The sequence below is a fragment of the Phalacrocorax carbo genome, chromosome 9 (assembly GCF_963921805.1).
Source record: "Phalacrocorax carbo chromosome 9, bPhaCar2.1, whole genome shotgun sequence".
NCBI lineage: Eukaryota > Metazoa > Chordata > Aves > Suliformes > Phalacrocoracidae > Phalacrocorax > Phalacrocorax carbo.
In genome coordinates, this window is record NC_087521.1 from 13,591,789 (window position 1) to 13,608,527 (window position 16,739).

Genomic DNA, 16,739 nt, shown 5'->3' on the forward strand with positions numbered 1-16,739 from the left:
TTTCTTTCCTGAAAAGTACTACCAGCAGGAGCATCATTTTAACTGTGGTAAGACATTCCTCCACCATCCTGCTCCAGAGGCTGGTGGGTTGGTGGGCAGTGCGTGATGTACGTTTTGTGCTGGACTCACTGCATCGGTGGCTGAGGGACTGGAGATACCTGACAACTTGTCCCTACTCATGCAGCAACTCTGACATCTCCTGTTGGCCCATGTTCGTGATGTGTATGAAGCAGTGTCACTGCACCTGAAGCACTGCACCTGCACCTGATCCATGGACATGAGTGTAGTTACTCATAATTTCTGGAGGGGGCTGTTGTTTAAAACAGGTCATCTTCTAGAAGTTCTTCAGTGGCTCTAAGTCTGTTGACCAAGTGTTCACCATCCAGTGTCCATGCCAGTGTAAAGTATCTATGCCTCTCTCCCTACCTCAGCCCCAAAAAGTTCTTTCTCAAGTCTTTTTTTTTCAGCTTAAGAGGCATAAAATGTAAATACCAACATGTGCAGGCTGAGAATTAAGGCCAGGGAGCTGGGAACACCTAATTATTTTGTATTTGCACAAAAGAGAAGTGGATTTTTTTGGCATGACCAGCAGCTGTTGTTACCTGACAGAGAAGAAGATTTACAGCATCCCAGATTTTCCTCAAAAACAAGACTCTTGGCTTATCAGCAGGCAGATGCTCTGAGTCAGTTAAGCTGGATGAGTAGTGAGAAGTTTCTCACTTGTTTCCACACTGGAAAATGTTTAAGAGAGAACAATAGGATTTCGGGGTACCTGATGTACAGAGCAAAGGTTGTGCTTCGCTGTCCCTACAGCACTGTGTTCTGCAGAAGAGGGTGTGCTTTTGAGTGGAGGAATAGCACGTATATACTCTTAAGTATCTTTATCTTTTCTTCCCACAGTGTCCTGGGTTTGTGTTGCATATGTTACACAGGCATCTTTATCTCGTGCAGTGTGCTGTTGTGTATTAGTCACACATTACTATTCTGTTTAGGTTTGCACAGAACTGGCTGCCCAGCTAAACTGATTTGTCCAATTATCGCCCTTAAGATTCTAGATTAGCTACAGCCATCAAAAATCTTCTCTAAGAAAACATCATAATCAAATAGAGATGGGTACTGGCCTGCAGCAGGTGTGGCTTTTATTTATTTGAGTGTCCACTTAAACCCCAGACTCAACAACGATGTGGCAGCTAGACTGTACCTTTACACCAGGAAAAACCTACAGGGAGACTGAATGGTTTCTTTCAGCTGAAGAGTTTAAGCCAAAATTTCCATTCCAGAAAGGCTTGATAAATAAAAATTATCTACTTTGCTAAACACAAAATCAAGAGAGAGTGGATCTCTGGGAAGGAACTAGATGCAACCTTCTGTCCTACTATGTGGCCTGATGCAGTTAAAATACTAGCAAAAAACTGGGAGTGCTACTGAAAATTTTAGTTCTCCAAATTCACATGCAGTCAGTGTGGTGGAGGGATGTAGTTGCAGTTTGTATTGTTGCCAAGTCTCTCTGAGCACTATTAGATCAATAAAGCTTTTTTAAGCTTGGTGGCAGCATTTGTCCCCTTGCTGGGAATTCAGGGATAAACTGTGGTAGATACTGAGCAGGGGTGGTCGGGGAGTGGAACATGAATTGCTCTGCTGATCCCACACCTGTGAAATGCTGCAGAAGGAAATGGTTTGGCCAGCATAAATTAAGGCAGCTCTGAGACTCATCTAACATACCTCAGGAATTCAGCCTGCCAGCACAAAATTAGACAGTGCAGAAAGCTAGCTAAACATAATCTCTGCATCTTCCATGGCTTGTGAGAGTGACACAGCCAAGTGACATTGTCAGATCTCTTCAATATTAGAAACAAAATAACACTGTGTAAGTAACATGTTTTGAAGAAAACAGCAGGCACACCAGGGTGTTTAACATGTTTGCTAGTTTAGATGAACCTTTGGATCTCTTACAAGGGAAATCATCTTTTTGCTGTGGATCTCATCCAGCAGAACGAGTCCCGATTCAGGCTCATTTCCTAGGCACCACCACAACACTTACAACAACATAGCATTGCATGAAAAACACATCGCTAGTCAGTCTTTGGAAATCTCAGAGTAAGTATAAAGACTAACATTATATGCCAAACTATCTCATCTTGTTCATGTTGAAGATCTTTGATCTGTGTAGCTGAACTGGCCTAAAGGTTTTTGACTTCACTTTCAAAGGAAAAATCTCATGCGCTGCCGAATGGGTATTCATCTTTTAAACTTGCATCAATAGTTCTTTGTTCCAGTGGCCTCCCATCCATATAATGAGTATATCAAAAGGTGTTCAGTGTATATCAGTAGATATACACCTTATGCAAAAGGGCATTCTGCAGCCATGCACAAAATCAAGCATCATGGGACTGGGAGCATGCCACGCACAACGCACTGGTCAGGGTAACTGAGATGCTTAAGTCCCCTGTCCGTTCATTCACTGAGTAAAACCTCACCTGGATCTGTCACAGCAATGTTATAGAATCTGAAGAGATGATGGAGTGAAAGCTTGCAAGGAAAAATTTTTTTTTCCCAGAATGAGGCAGCAGTATCGGCTCAATTGACTGATGCTAATGATTTTTACAAGACACTGGGAAAGTTCATGAACATAATGCACATCTCAGTTCTTGAAAATGTATGTTATAGTTCTTCTTATGTGGGTCACTCCTTATTTATCAACAACACTGAAACTATTTTATAGTTTCTTAATCCAGAGAGCCCAACCAAAGGATTGCATTCTGAATTTGGCCCACCAGAAGAATGCAATCAACCCATAGTTCCTTCCTTGCCACCCTCTTTCCTGCCGGCTGCTGAGAAGGCAGCCGGACACACGCCACAGGCTGGACAGATTGCTCTGGTAGCCTTCCCTGTTCCAGACACTTAATGAGGACCTTAGTTCCTCCTCTGACATGCCATTAGCTGTGTATCTTTCAAGGGACAAATACACTAGCTTTCACAGCCTCACAGGAAGGGGGTATCTGATCATGTCACAAGAGGACAAGGAAATAATGTCCTGCCATATAACCTTAGTCAGAGGATCCTCCTTCCAGGAAATTGAGGATGTGCATTCCCTGTTGGTCTACGTTTGCATTTGGGCTCACAGGATAAAGTGTTCATATGTTGGAGAAGGTCTCCAGAATATGGTCCTCCATAAGGGACCGAGACCAGATCCAACCATGATATTTCCCAGTAAGGGAAGATCAAGCCATTTCAACAGTCCTCTTTGCCAGTGGTTTTTCCCCACCTGATCATTGTGGAGCTCGTATGGGAGCCGGTTACCCTGGGTCCATGTATGTGTGCTGAGAAGTCCAAGCAGGACAGTTAGGATCAGAGGCTTACCGCTGTTGTACAGCTTTCAGCACAGCTGCCAGCCCTCCCCTTGAGTCACCGTCAGGGCACTGATGTGTCGATACACCATGCACTGGCTTAGCTCAGTGTGCAAGTGTCTAAGGAGGACCTACGCCTTACCAGCAGCAGCAAGAAACCTGCTTCGCCACCGCAGAGCTGCACCTTTGCCTGCTTTTCCTCCTTTTCCACCTAGCAGAGGGCGCTCCGCTCTCATAAGTGGGTCCTCAGCATATTCCTAGGATGGAGCTTCACCACTGGAAGGAAAAGGCCCGCGCGCGCACGCAGACACACACCCCCCCCAGGAGACAAAAAACCCAAGCTCAAAACAAACAGCGCGCTAAGAAAAGGTTTCTTGAAACGCCTGACAGTCCAGCCAAGCAATAGGCTTGTGAGCCAGCGAGTGTGCGGGAGGGCCCCGCGGGCTGCGGGCAGGGCGGTGCGGGAGGCCCCCGAGGGCTGCGGGCAGGGCGGTGCGGGAGGGCCCCGCGGGCTGCGGGCAGGGCGGTGCGGGAGGCCCCCGCGGGCTGCGGGCAGGGCGGTGCGGGAGGGCCCCGCGGGCTGCGGGCAGGGCGGTGCGGGAGGCCCCCGCGGGCTGCGGGCAGGGCGGTGCGGGAGGGCCCCGCGGGCTGCGGGCAGGGCGGTGCGGGAGGCCCCCGAGGGCTGCGGGCAGGGCGGTGCGGGAGGGCCCCGCGGGCTGCGGGCAGGGCGGTGCGGGAGGGCCCCGCGGGCTGCGGGCAGGGCGGTGCGGGAGGCCCCCGCGGGCTGCGGGCAGGGCGGTGCGGGAGGCCCCCGCGGGCAGCGCTTCAGCTCTGCCAGGCTGTTCCCTTGCAAAGGGCACCCTCTCCGTGCCCGCCACCGCCGGGCGGTCTGCTCCCGCTGCCACATTATTGTGCGGCGCAGTGGAAAAGCCACAATGCGAGCTGCTCTCTGGGGGGGTGGAGACAGACACAGGCGGAGTCAGGGCTCAAATTCTTGAACCTTTCGCATCCTTTCTGTAATTTGAAACATACTTGTTCCCATTCCAGAACCTTTTTTTTTTTTTTTTCATTCCTTCCTTGAGGCTGTGGAAATACATTCGCGGGGGGGGAGTAAAAAAAAGAAAGGAAGGAAAAAAGCAAGCCCACTACTTATCAGAGGCTCCAAAACAAAACAGAGAAACGTGAGAGCGTAGCCCTCCCCAGCACAACTGCTTGCAGGCTCAGATTTCCCTTCAGAGAGGTCATGGCTGCTGCAGTCATGGGTTTGGAACGCAGCTGGTCCTGCCTGCAACAAGGCAAAAAAATCCCGTCTCTTCTGCAAATGGCATTTACCTCCATTCGCTTCGCAAGCTCTTGGTGTTCACAGCGGAGGAAGCCATTTGCAAAAAGCTCAGGACACTGGTTTGTGCCCTTACAGTTCCCAGTCAATCTTCTGTGGCTAGTGCCCCCTCCTCACTCCCAGCCCCTTCCAACCCCCCCCTCCCAGTGGAGCAGGGCTTCTTAGCTGCCAGAAGGAGCACATACCCCTCTCCCATCCACTCAGGGACTCACACCCTGCTCTTTCAAACCAGAAGAACAAGGAAGCAGGGAGAAGCTTTCATGTTTCGTTGCCATTATCATAGGTCTCAACTGTGTTAATGTGGTATCATGCTGTTTACATGTGTATGTCTACGGATGGGTGTGAGCAACCCTTAAGGAAGGCGTGAGGTTTTCCAGGAGAGAGTCAAGTGGGCACATGTGCATCACCTGAAGCAGCTAGATGACTGCCTCACCAGGAGTCATCTCTGCACATCGGGGAGAAGTCATCCAGAGGGAAGGGCAGTCACTGTACTCCTCCCCATCACAGCCACTGCTTTGTACAGCTGGACAAGTTGGAGAAATGGGAGAGTATTTCTGTTTCCTTGGGCATATAGCTAGAGAAGGAGGAGGAGCCGGACTCTCTGGAAGATGGAGATGGGTCAGGTTTATTAATTTTTTTGGAAGGGACAATGTGACATTTCAGGGTTTCCTCATAGCCAAGTCGTGCCTTTCAGTCACACGCCCTGTGTAGTATGGCAGCTAGGTTATGTCCACCGGGAAACTCCTCTCCTTAACACAGCTCCTGGCAGTGCAAGCCACCACACTGATACTTTGCAGATTGGCAGGAAACGCCACAAAGCCCATGTGTGCTTAAATATTTCACATCACACAGCACATGTTATTCTGGCTGCCTGCAACACTGCAGCATTTGGGCTCCCTCCCTCTGAGGAGATAAAGCATCCTGATAGCTTAGCTGTGTTTATCCAGACATCCTCAAGACAGTCTTTGTCTCTGAAGCTGGACATTTGGAGCTCACAGCATCTTCTGAATGTTGCCCTCAGATGGGAACCATCCTGCTCAGGGCATCCCTGCCATCTCTCTGTGTCCATCCTTTGCCCTCATCCTGGATTCCTGCTTTTTAGCCTACACAACTGTAGCATGGTGTCTTGTTTATCACATTTCTATCACTTTTTGCAAATAAGCATTGGCTACAAATACAAATGTTCTGCTGACTTTTTTTCTTAGGCATCTTGGATACTAAAGGGTTATTAGTCCTCTATTCAGGCCCATGTTGGCAATCCCCACCCTTCTCTAGATTGCAACGCAAGCCCAGTTGGAGTTGCTATTAAATATGAGACAAGACTTCAGTTAAACATGTATTAAGTTAGTGACTCTGGGGTGTTACCAACTTTCTAGAGATACCACATGTGACTCACTGAACTAGATGACAGAGTGAGTAACAAGTTTTTTTCACCTGGTCATATTTATCAAAGCAGGTTTGTCCTGCCTTTTTTACAGGGATCCCTGTCTCACAGGTAGCAAGCAGGCCAAATGAAATCTATTCCTACAGGCATTTCTCTCTGCAATCCATTTTTACTCTATTGCAGCCCCACATACCTAATTCATGCCCTGGTTAGCTGAAATGAAACAGTTCAGTCCTCTCTGATTCAAAGATTTTTTGAGGAAGACACCTAGATTTCTTGGGGCCATAGTTCAGTGGACAGGCTCTGTAGATGGGACTCCCATCCTAACCCAAATGGTGTGTTAAGAAGTGATGGAGAAAAATCAGCACTTGTCAGTTTTCCAGAAAAGAAGATGCCCCAGGCCATGCTGTTCCTCACCGGCTGCTTCCCTGTACCCATCACAACCGCCGGGCACCATCTGTGGACCTCTACAGAGCTCATGATCTAAAGCAAGCAGCATGCCAATGGTAAGCAGACCAGAGCCTTAGTCTGCAGCTTGTCACCATTGTAATGTTGGGCACCTCTAATGGGATATTAAGGCCTTCAAAAAGGTGGCTGAAAATTCTCCTTACATGGAGAAATCTCTGTAAGATGCTAGCTAAGAGAGCCATCCTACCCATCTGACCATACTGCAGAGACAGGTGGCATGTGGGCCACAATCCAAGAGCTCCTGAGGCGTTCAAATGGGGACCTTTGTATCTTCAAGGCTGAAGGAAAGTTAAGAGAAGCTTTTACCTATCCTTGCCCCTGTATCAGATCCTAGTCATAGGGATGTGGCTGAGATAGACATGCCAATAGCTGAAGGCACATAGAAACCTCCTGTTTTATAAATACCAGCTTGCACCCAACCGCCTGTTACATAGTAGGCTGGTTATTCATTGCTGAAGTGAGCTTGAGGAAGGGACTAGGACAGCAAGAGACAACAGCCCATGGAGAGAAGCAGCAAAGAAGAAAGGACTAACACGACCTGGAAGAAGAGACCCGAGGCTCTCTGCTGACAGAACTTTGCAGGGGCTGAAAGGAGATATGTTATAACAGGCCGGCTGGAGTCACAGTGGTGCTGGGAAAGGAAGGGGTGCAAACGTGCAAACATATGCTCTCCAATGACTTCACTCTGTGCAAAGGAATATGCACCGCTTCACGAGGGATGAGTGCGGGGGACTGCTTTAGTAGCCTCATCTTCTCTGCTAACCTCTAGAAATTGGTTCCTTTTGAGGAGATAAGAGCATGTAGGCAGACTTGAAACGAGAACAAGAATCCTGAACTCAGCATGACTTCTAACCACTTGCCCCAGACACAGGCCAGGACTCTGTTGCAGGCCCTGCAAAGCCCAAAGGAAGATTTAGCCACACAGGAAGGATCCTCCCACATCCCTGCACAAACCAGAAGCAAGGTGGTCTCTGGGTGACAGCAGGGTACAGGGAGGCAGGCATTCCAGAACATCAGCCTCCCTTTTTACCCTGATTTGCAATGAAACATTTTGCCCCCTAAGTCTGTTTCTCCCTCTGATTTTATCTTCACTTTTAGAAAATGGTGCAAATAAAGCTGAGCTGCCTCATTAGCTGATGGATGTCTGTACTATACTAAACAGCCCTCCACGGAGAGGAGTAAAAAATGGTAAAGGACTAATATGAGTCTTTGCAAGGACCTGTGTCCATGCCAGGAAAAGGTGTGATCCACAGTCCTGCTCCAGTTCCATTCCCCAGCCTGTTCCCAGTCGGCTATGACTGTTGTTAATCCCTGTCCTGGGGCTAGAAGAAAGCAAGACCAACAGTTCAGTTTGCTCTGACAGGACTGAGCCCTGCTTGAAAATACTAGGAAACCTCCTGAGTCAGCAGCTCACTTGCTCCTACTCTTGGAATAGCTGAGATTCCCGGACACAGTAACTTGACTCTACTCCTGGCTCAGGGCAGCCACTAGCTGAAAGGCAAAATGAAATCCCCTCCTGGCCCATTAACGAGGCCTATTCTGGGTTCAGAAGAAACCAGTCTGACTGATGAACTCCCCTGGCTCAGGGGCTCTGGCTGGGGCTGGGAGAGTTATTCTTTCCTTATTCAGCAGACAGGAGGATGTTAATGGAGAGCATATGGGAGGGGAGGGAGTACTGTGGATATTGCTGGAGGACAGCCAGACTGAATCAAAGCCCCAAGAAGCCTATTCTCCACCCGGGCAATGCTAAAACAGGCCTTGGAGAGATGAGAAGTCCAGCTGTGATATGGGGGAGTTGGGAAAAAAGCCCTCTGCCTTCCCCAGCTTTTTTACTCCCACTCCAATGGGACAATGGGGCAGTACTGTCACATAGTCCTGTAGGCATGGTATTCACAGTGGAAGCCTTTCTGGGGAAGAGTGTGCTTCAGCCAGGCACCCCATCCTGAGAGTCCTGCTATAGACTTCAGGGAAGCATGAACTGCCTCTGTGCTTGCGGAGTGCCATCTAATTTATGGTGCTATAGAAATGATGAATTACAACAGTCCTACAGGCTAGAGATGGAAAAGCCCTGTTAACTCCTCCAGCCCATCTCCCACAGCTGATGCAGGGCTGTTTCCTCTCACACATTTCATCAGTTTCTGTCTGGACATGTTTTGTACAAGCAAGCAACTGAGGCTCCCATATTTTTCACTTCTTAATTTTATTTTTAAAATCAACCCTGATGTGATTAATGTAGTAAGGATTACCCAGCTGCTTGGATATGTCAAGCAGGATGGAACAGGGTGCCTCAAAGGCAGCCCACATCTGCCTTACCTTAAAGATAAAATGGAGGACTGGCTAGTGAAAACTTGATCCCATCTTGAACTAAGAAGCTTCCCATTAAGTAGGAGGGCAGTTAGAACCAGCTCCGGTAAAAATTAGGTGTGTCCTTTTTGGCTCCTGATGATCTGTTAATGTAGCCCTGACTGAGGCAGATTTTGGGCATCCACAATGCTTGGCCTTGCATCATTCACCAGAGCTTAATTAACTAAGGAGCCTGGCTTGTTTAGCCTAGCAAAGGGGGATATAATTGCAATCTATAAATAAATACTTAAGGGGGTGAACACATGGGGAGGAGGAAAGAGCTATTTAAAGATAAAGGACAATGCTGGCACAAGAACAAATGGGTATAACTAGCCATGCATATATTTAGGCTAGGGATTGTCAGGTTTCTAATGCTGAGAGCATTGATGCTCTGTGAAGGAGTAAGGCCAAAACCCGTGCTGGTTTTAAGAGGCAGTTAGACTCAACTGATTTTATGAAACGGCTGGCTGTGCAAGCAAGGAGCTGGACTTGAGAAGCCCAGAAGGAATGTCCTGAGGTTCTCTGGGCTGCAGTAAGTACAGGATGGGTTTTGGCTAAACAGCTGCCAGGCCCACTAGGATCAAGGTGGGAAAGAACTTGAAGACTAATAAAACCTGAGAAATTTAAACTGCACCTTCATTGCATAGCAGGCAGATTATCAGTCCAGGTAAAACTGGAACCTGGAACTAACCCCTCTCCAATGACTAGGCTGGCTGGCTTGGTTTTGAGAGGGGCAGAAGGAGATAATCAATGACAGTCAGTAAAAAGCATGTGATTAGTTTGCGTGAAAACATAGGCAAGAGAAAAGAAGAAAAGAAGTAATGATTGGTTTTCCTGTGAGCAGGTAGAGGTGGGGAAGCCATAGTTCTGTTTTGCCATCCTCAGAGGCAAAAAGATCTCATGAGCCAGAAAACCTTCAGCTATTAGAACGTCTTGTCATATTCTCCAGTGGAGTAACAGCTCAGCCTGACCTCAGGCTGAGACCATACATGGTGCCCCTGCACACAGTAATCCTTCTCTATGAAGTCATTTGCCAAACAGACAGTGGGTGTCTTTCCCTGTGGCTATCCTGCAAAACAGTTAGAATAAGAGAGACCTTGACCCTCGACAAAGGCATGCTGAAGAGGCAGATGTCCAAATTTTAGCTGCCTTATCCGACTGGAAGCTATAACAATAAATCTCATACTTCACTTTACACCACCAGCACAAACAAGATAATGGACCTTATACCAGAGAAAGATCTGTTGTAATATAATACTTTGTTTCATCCTGTTCCTGCTGACACTAGAGGGATGAGGGACAGAGAAGAGGCAGCTATACAACTGGCACAGACCTCCCTTGTATTGAGAGAATTTTCCTGTGGGACTCTCCTGCCTGTTTGTGTTCCCCCTATGCTCTGTAACCAGTGCAAAGCAAATTTAGCAGAGACCAGAGAATCCATCTTAAAATGCCTTAGGGGAGACAGAGAATACGGTACAAATGGAACCGCAGTGATGTCTCTTCTAATTCTTGTAATCTGTCACCTAGCTGTGGCAGTGATAGGTGCTTTAGAAATCCACAGACAGTCTAAGGATGATTTGATCACATTAGTGGTGGCCCATGCATCAAGAGATTCAGAGGTTTTATTCAGAACGGCATTAAAATAAGGATGGTTATGCTTCCAAATCTCTTTTGTCTGGGAAGAGGTTATCTCCTAAGGCTGGCTTTACTCCTGACATTTCTCATTCTTTGCTTTTCCTTACAGATCAGAAATATAACACAAAATGCCTTGCCTTGCTATTTTCATCATTCTGCAGTCAGTCTCAGTGGGAATGTGAGGCAATGAGGGTGGGAGGTGATGAGCTGAGTCAAGTCTGAAATATGGTTCCTTGCACTGGAAGGATGTAGATGTGGCTTCTGTTTAAGTCACCAGTTCAGGTCTTCTTTATGCTGAAAGGTGACGGCTGTTATACGCTCTCTTGAAATGAGGTACAGGGTTTCCACCCAATTACAAGCTAACTTTATGCAGTAGTCTAGGAAGCTGAGAACTGCACAAAAGCACTAACACGTTGGCTGGGGAACAGCACACAGGGGAAGCTTGTCCTGTCGCTACTTGTATTTTCCTGGCTATGTGAAGCTTAGGCATTTTTCATCCTCCAGGTCTAAAGTTCTTGGCCTGGTAACCTTCATTAAGTTGCATCAACTTTAAAAAATAGGAGGGAAGATGAGGGAAAAATTGATTTTGCTTTAAGGGGGGGCTTTTATTTGAGATGCAAACCAACAGATTTTTTCCTTTGACCTCCCAAAACCGAAGAGAATTTATTGGTCATTTTCACATTTTTAACTGACATTCTAATTTTCTTCACAAAAACACTTCAAACATAGAGAACATCAATAAATCTCTAAAGCACACAGCTAAAAGTGTTCACACAGGCCATAAAATTGTAACTCTGGATTTCTACAATTCATGCTTATGGTCAGTCATGTCAAGCTTTAAAGAATCTACCACTTCAGCCATCTCAAAAAGGCAGTAAATCTAGATTATGCATTGAAAGTGCTTAGGGAGTCTGGGTATTTATACCAATGAAATGCCAAAATATTTTACTGACACACTCCATTTTTTACATTCTTTTACTTGCAGTTAATTTTTATATATATCTATATATATATATATTTTATTGCTGACAGTTATATTTTGGCTATTCTTAGTTTGCAACTGGCTAGGCCTCCTCTAGTCAAAACAGGAGTCTGAACAATTTCACACACACAGCACCCTGGGCAGAAGACAGTGGAAACCTCACAGATATGTGCACGGGTTGGGCTGAATATAGTTAGAGCTGTATCTCTGGAAGCTCTGCAAATGTCACACGCAGCATTTCTGGCTGTTCCTGTAGGAGTGATTCATTGGGGTGCTGCTGCTAGAGTCTCTGTGTCAGTCCCCAGTGTCCCCACACAGGGCCAGCGTGTGGCACTGTAGAAGTGAAAGGGGTGACTCAGTAGGGAATATTTCTTCTGCGTCAGAAACACTTTAAAGCACCCTAGGGATGTACACAGCTAGAAGTATAAGCGAAGGCCTCTAAGAGGTGCCCACCATATAGTGCAGTTAAGAGAAGTCCACATCAACTCTAGTCCCAAAGCAATGCAGTCGCATTAATGTAGCTCTCACTGGGCTCCTTACCCTCTCTTTTAAAGGTATGTACCTAACACAGCTGCATTTCTGCCTGACTCAAAGTAGCTCTCCTATCTAATTTTGAGCATCTCTGTATGATACTGCTTGCTGCTACACAGGCATCACCAGTAGCTCTCTCTACTAGAAGGGTGCCAGGAGCACATTTTATTTACAGATGGAAATTGCATAGAAGAGGCAAAATTCCTTCCATACTGACAATAAAGTCACACAAAACTGGTGTATAAAAGATTTAAATGTAGGTCACTAGCTCAGACCAAGCTCACTCAGGCTAAAGGAAGAGTGGGAACATGCTCAGGGAGCCCAGATCCAGCCCCAGCCACCTGGTGACCTCAAACCAGGAAAATGGCATGCAGTTTCTGATGTTGTTTTTAAACAGCTCACAGTGCTTTTAATCCTGACTACCAGGGACCCGATACCCTCACCTGAGGTTCCCCGCACCCTGCCCGTGGCCCAGGACCCCATTTCAGTCCCCTCAGGCCCCATCAGTCCCTGCATCAGCAAAACCATAGGATGCTGGTCTCCAACTCCGCATGGGCAGAGCTGACATCTCAGCCCAGCCTTGGCCTGTCCCCATCCCCAGGGAGGAGCACAGTGCCAAGGCTGCTCCAGTGCTCCTGGCTAGAGTGGTGGGATGAGCCTGGGCTGGCAGGCCCTGCCCTGCTGACCCGTTAGGTTCCCTGCAGCTCCCCACACCCATCCCCAGGGAGCCACCAGCCCTTGCTGTCCCCTGGCACCAACTCCTCTACACTCAGTAGCTGCTGCCTGGCTCTTTCCTACAGGTCACAATGTTAGGAAGAAAGGACAAACTCCAAAGGTGACCAGCTAATACCACCTCTACTATACTGTAAAGCAAAACCAATATAATCATCATAACCATGGTCTCCCTCTTCCTCCTCAGAGCCCAGACTAGGTACTCAAAGGCATAATTGAATATAAGACATATACTTAATTCCTGGCAGAAACAGAAACTGCTTTTGGATTTGAAAGACCAGTTACCCTCTCACCCCATGAGGAAGATTTGGGTTTACTGTATTGTCCATTCACTCTGAATGGATCTCACTTCCTGCTTTGTGTCCTTCTGGTATGCTCCTTTCTTGCTGTCAAAGGACACCATGAACCTGTCTTCCTTCAAATTGTTTCTCAGCTCACTTTTTGCTGTGGTGTCTCTGTGAATTAGGTCCAACTCTAATGATTTAAAGATAGTGAACCCACACTGTTTTGGTTTACTTCCTATGTATATACAAATACTTGGCATAGCAAGGGAGACAAACTCAAGCAAATTACATTCCTAGGTTTGTGTCTCTCTTCAAGTATGATATGGTAGCTATGGATGACTTTACACCACACCGTAGGGAAGAGTTTAGTTATCAAGCAGTTTTGGAAAAAAACCCAGAAGTTCAGAGATTAGAAACCATTAGAAAAGCCCATTTCTGCCAGATTATGGCACTAGAGGTCATGCAGTCAACCCTCCTTTGTTCTCCCTCCTTATCTGCTCACTTAGATCCAAGACGCTGAAATGAAACAGCAGATCAAATGGCAGATTGTGACTGAAGCGCTTTATCCAGGCAAAGGAGGCCCAGGCCAAGCCAGAAGCTATACTGGTGAGGTTTAAAGGGAGGCTTCAGATTTGCCTGGAAGGTCTTTCCATACAATGCTGCGCTGTAGAAGATTATTTTATCTTTGCCAGTGAAAAGGCAGAGGGACATTACACCCACCTAAGGTTATATACCAAAGCAGTGACGCAGATGGAAGACAACCAACCGCGTTCAAGACCTACAGTATTACAGAAATGTTTGAATAACAGTGTCATGTCCTACTGACCCTGAGAAGAAGTCTACTCCAGCAGCAGGAGCCACTAACCCTTAGGTGCTGCAGTAACACCAACAGCAACAGACTCATCCTGTGGAGAGGCAGCCTTGTGTGCTTTCTCATAGCACTTCTGAGTGCCATTAAAAATAAAACCATACTGTAGCAATGGTACAGAACACAAGGGTGCTTGTAAGGGATCTGTCTTCATTTTCAGGCCATAGCTGTACAATCTGGGCCAATATGGATGGCACATATAGCCATGTGGAAGATTTCATTCTTTCCAGCTGCTCCTCATTACCATTTGCTTTCAGTAATTTCAAGGAATACTGTAGCTTCCATTTCCAAATCTCTGTCAGACTTTCTTCCAGACAGAGGGATTCAGGTGGCTTTAGTTGTTCCTTTTTTTTTTTTTTCCCAAAAGAAATTGGACTTCTAATACAGTGTAATAAGGGCACTGTGTCCCCAGGAGGGACCAATTCTCATTTCCTGGCCCAATGCTGGAGGTAGGTAAGTTACAAAAATAATTCTGCAATCTGTGGCTACTGTTGCACACCAGAGCTGGTACTCCTAGGAGAAGGTTTAGAAATGAATTGCCTATTTACAAAGGAAGCCCAGTGTAGTCAGGGCTGGCTTGTTCCATAAGGAGTACAGCAGCACTGCTGAAATAACAGGAAGAGTAACAGGGACTGCTACGGGAATGAGTTGTAGACGTCCAGAAAACCCAAAGGAGACACTGATTTTGTCAGCTGCACAAGGGCAGCTGTCACCTCCTCCCATCGGCCATTCGGGGAGCAGACTGTGAGCAGTGCATAGCCAGCCATCTTGTTTCCAGTCAGACTCAAAATTCTATGTTTGCCAAGTAAGAAGGAACAAAAATGTGTTGAGCAAAAGATTTCATTTCCAGTGTCTATGGGGAAATCAACAGACAATGGGAAGCAACATAAAAAACATATACATGAAAGACTGTTATTTAAAACCAGTTGACATAGTCATTTTCAGTGGAATCTGGCTGGCTGTAGCCAGTATTTAATTCAAAAATTCCTCAGGAATGAAGGTCTTTTGCAGGCCAGCTTTATTTGGCTGGGGTTGGGCTTTGCTTTTTTCCCACATCCCGCCTGCTGAAGTTAGAGGTTGATGGCAGGGAGCCTGATTCCTCTGCCTCTTCCTGCGCCGGACACAGCCAGCCAGCATCACCTCTTTTTTAAATTGTCTGCTAAAACTGCTGCATGCAACAGAAGCTGGAGTGGGGCAGTGAAGGAACAGGAGCATCTGAAGGAACACAAGCAGTGTTCCCCACGGCTCAATTTCAGAGTCAGTCTTGTTTAATATCTTTATCAATGATCTGGATGTGGGGATCAAGTGTACCCTCAGTAAGTTTGCAAACGACACCAAGTTGTGTGGGAGTGTTTATCTGCTCGAGGGTAGAAAGGCGGTACAGAGGGATCTGGACAGGCTGGATCGATGGGCCGAGATCAATTGTATGAGGTTCACAAAGGCTCAGTGTCGGGTCTTGCACTTGGGTCACAACAACCCCATGCAACCCTACAGGCTTGGGGAGGAGTGGCTGAAGAGCTGCCTGGAGGAAAAGGACCAGGGGGTGTTGGTTGACAGGCAGCTGAACATGAGCCAGCAGTGTGCTCAGGTGGCCAAGAAGGCCAACAGCATCCTGGCTTGTATCAGCAATAGTGTGGCCAGCAGGAGCAGGGATGTGACCATGCCCCTGTACTCGGCACTGGTGAGGCCACACCTTGAATACTGTGTTCATTTTTGGGCCTCTCAGTATGAGAAGGACATCGAGTTGCTGGAGCGTGTCCAGAGAAGGGCAACGAAGCTGGTGAAGGATCTGGAGAACAAGTCCTATGAGGAGCAGCTGAGGGAACTGGGGTTGTTTAGCCTTGAGAAGAGGAGGCTGAGGGGAGACCTTATCGCCCTCTACAACTACTTGAAAGGTGGGTGTTGGTCTCTTCTCCCAAGTTACTAGTGATAGGACGAGAGCAAATGGCCTCGAGCTGTCAGGGGAGGTTTATATTGGATATTAGGAAAAATTTATTTGCTGAAAGAGTGGTCAGGCATTGGAAGAGGCTGCCCAGAGAGGTGGTGGAGTCACCATCCCTGGAGGTGTTCAAAAAACATGTAGACGTAGCACTTCAGGGCACAGTTTAGGAAGCATGGTAGTGTTCAGTTGATGGTTGAACTTGATGATCCTAGAGGTCTTTTCCAACCTTAATAATTCCATAATTCTATGATCTGCTCTCTCTTCTGAGAATAGAGCAAAAAATTACCTGAGGGACAATAATAAGGAGTCAAAGAAGTTAAAGAAACCATGTACAGTCCAGAATGGCTATGTAGGGTCCCACGGCAGTAACAGCTTTCCTGCCTGATACCCCATAAGCTGTTAAATGCTGCAAAAAGAGGCTTTTCTCACACTGCAGGTAACACACTTGCTGCTAGCACTAGACATAGAAAATGAAAATAATGACATAGCTAAAGAACCTTTTTAAAACACTGACCAAAAAACATTAGATGATCATTTTCTACCCTCTAAGACATATGCAGTTGAACTAGGGGCACTTAAGAACTCTGGCTTTACAAATGAGGGGTACAAAAATTAGTTCTACTCAAATGTTCCACAACACATGTAGCAGGTAGAGAATACAAAGCAGGCTGATGTGGTTAAGCTATTCCTGTGTAAAGCCCCTCATATGACAGTAGTAAGGTAACCAAGGCAAACCCACCCTTAACCTCTTCTCTCTCTTGTACACCTCACTCTCTCTCATTCTGCCTCCTGGGATGTTCAGCCCTAAACCTGCTAACCTGAGGTATTGTCTCTTGTTGACTCTAGAAGGCTGGGAAGGGGGGTGCAGCTGATATGGCAACTCC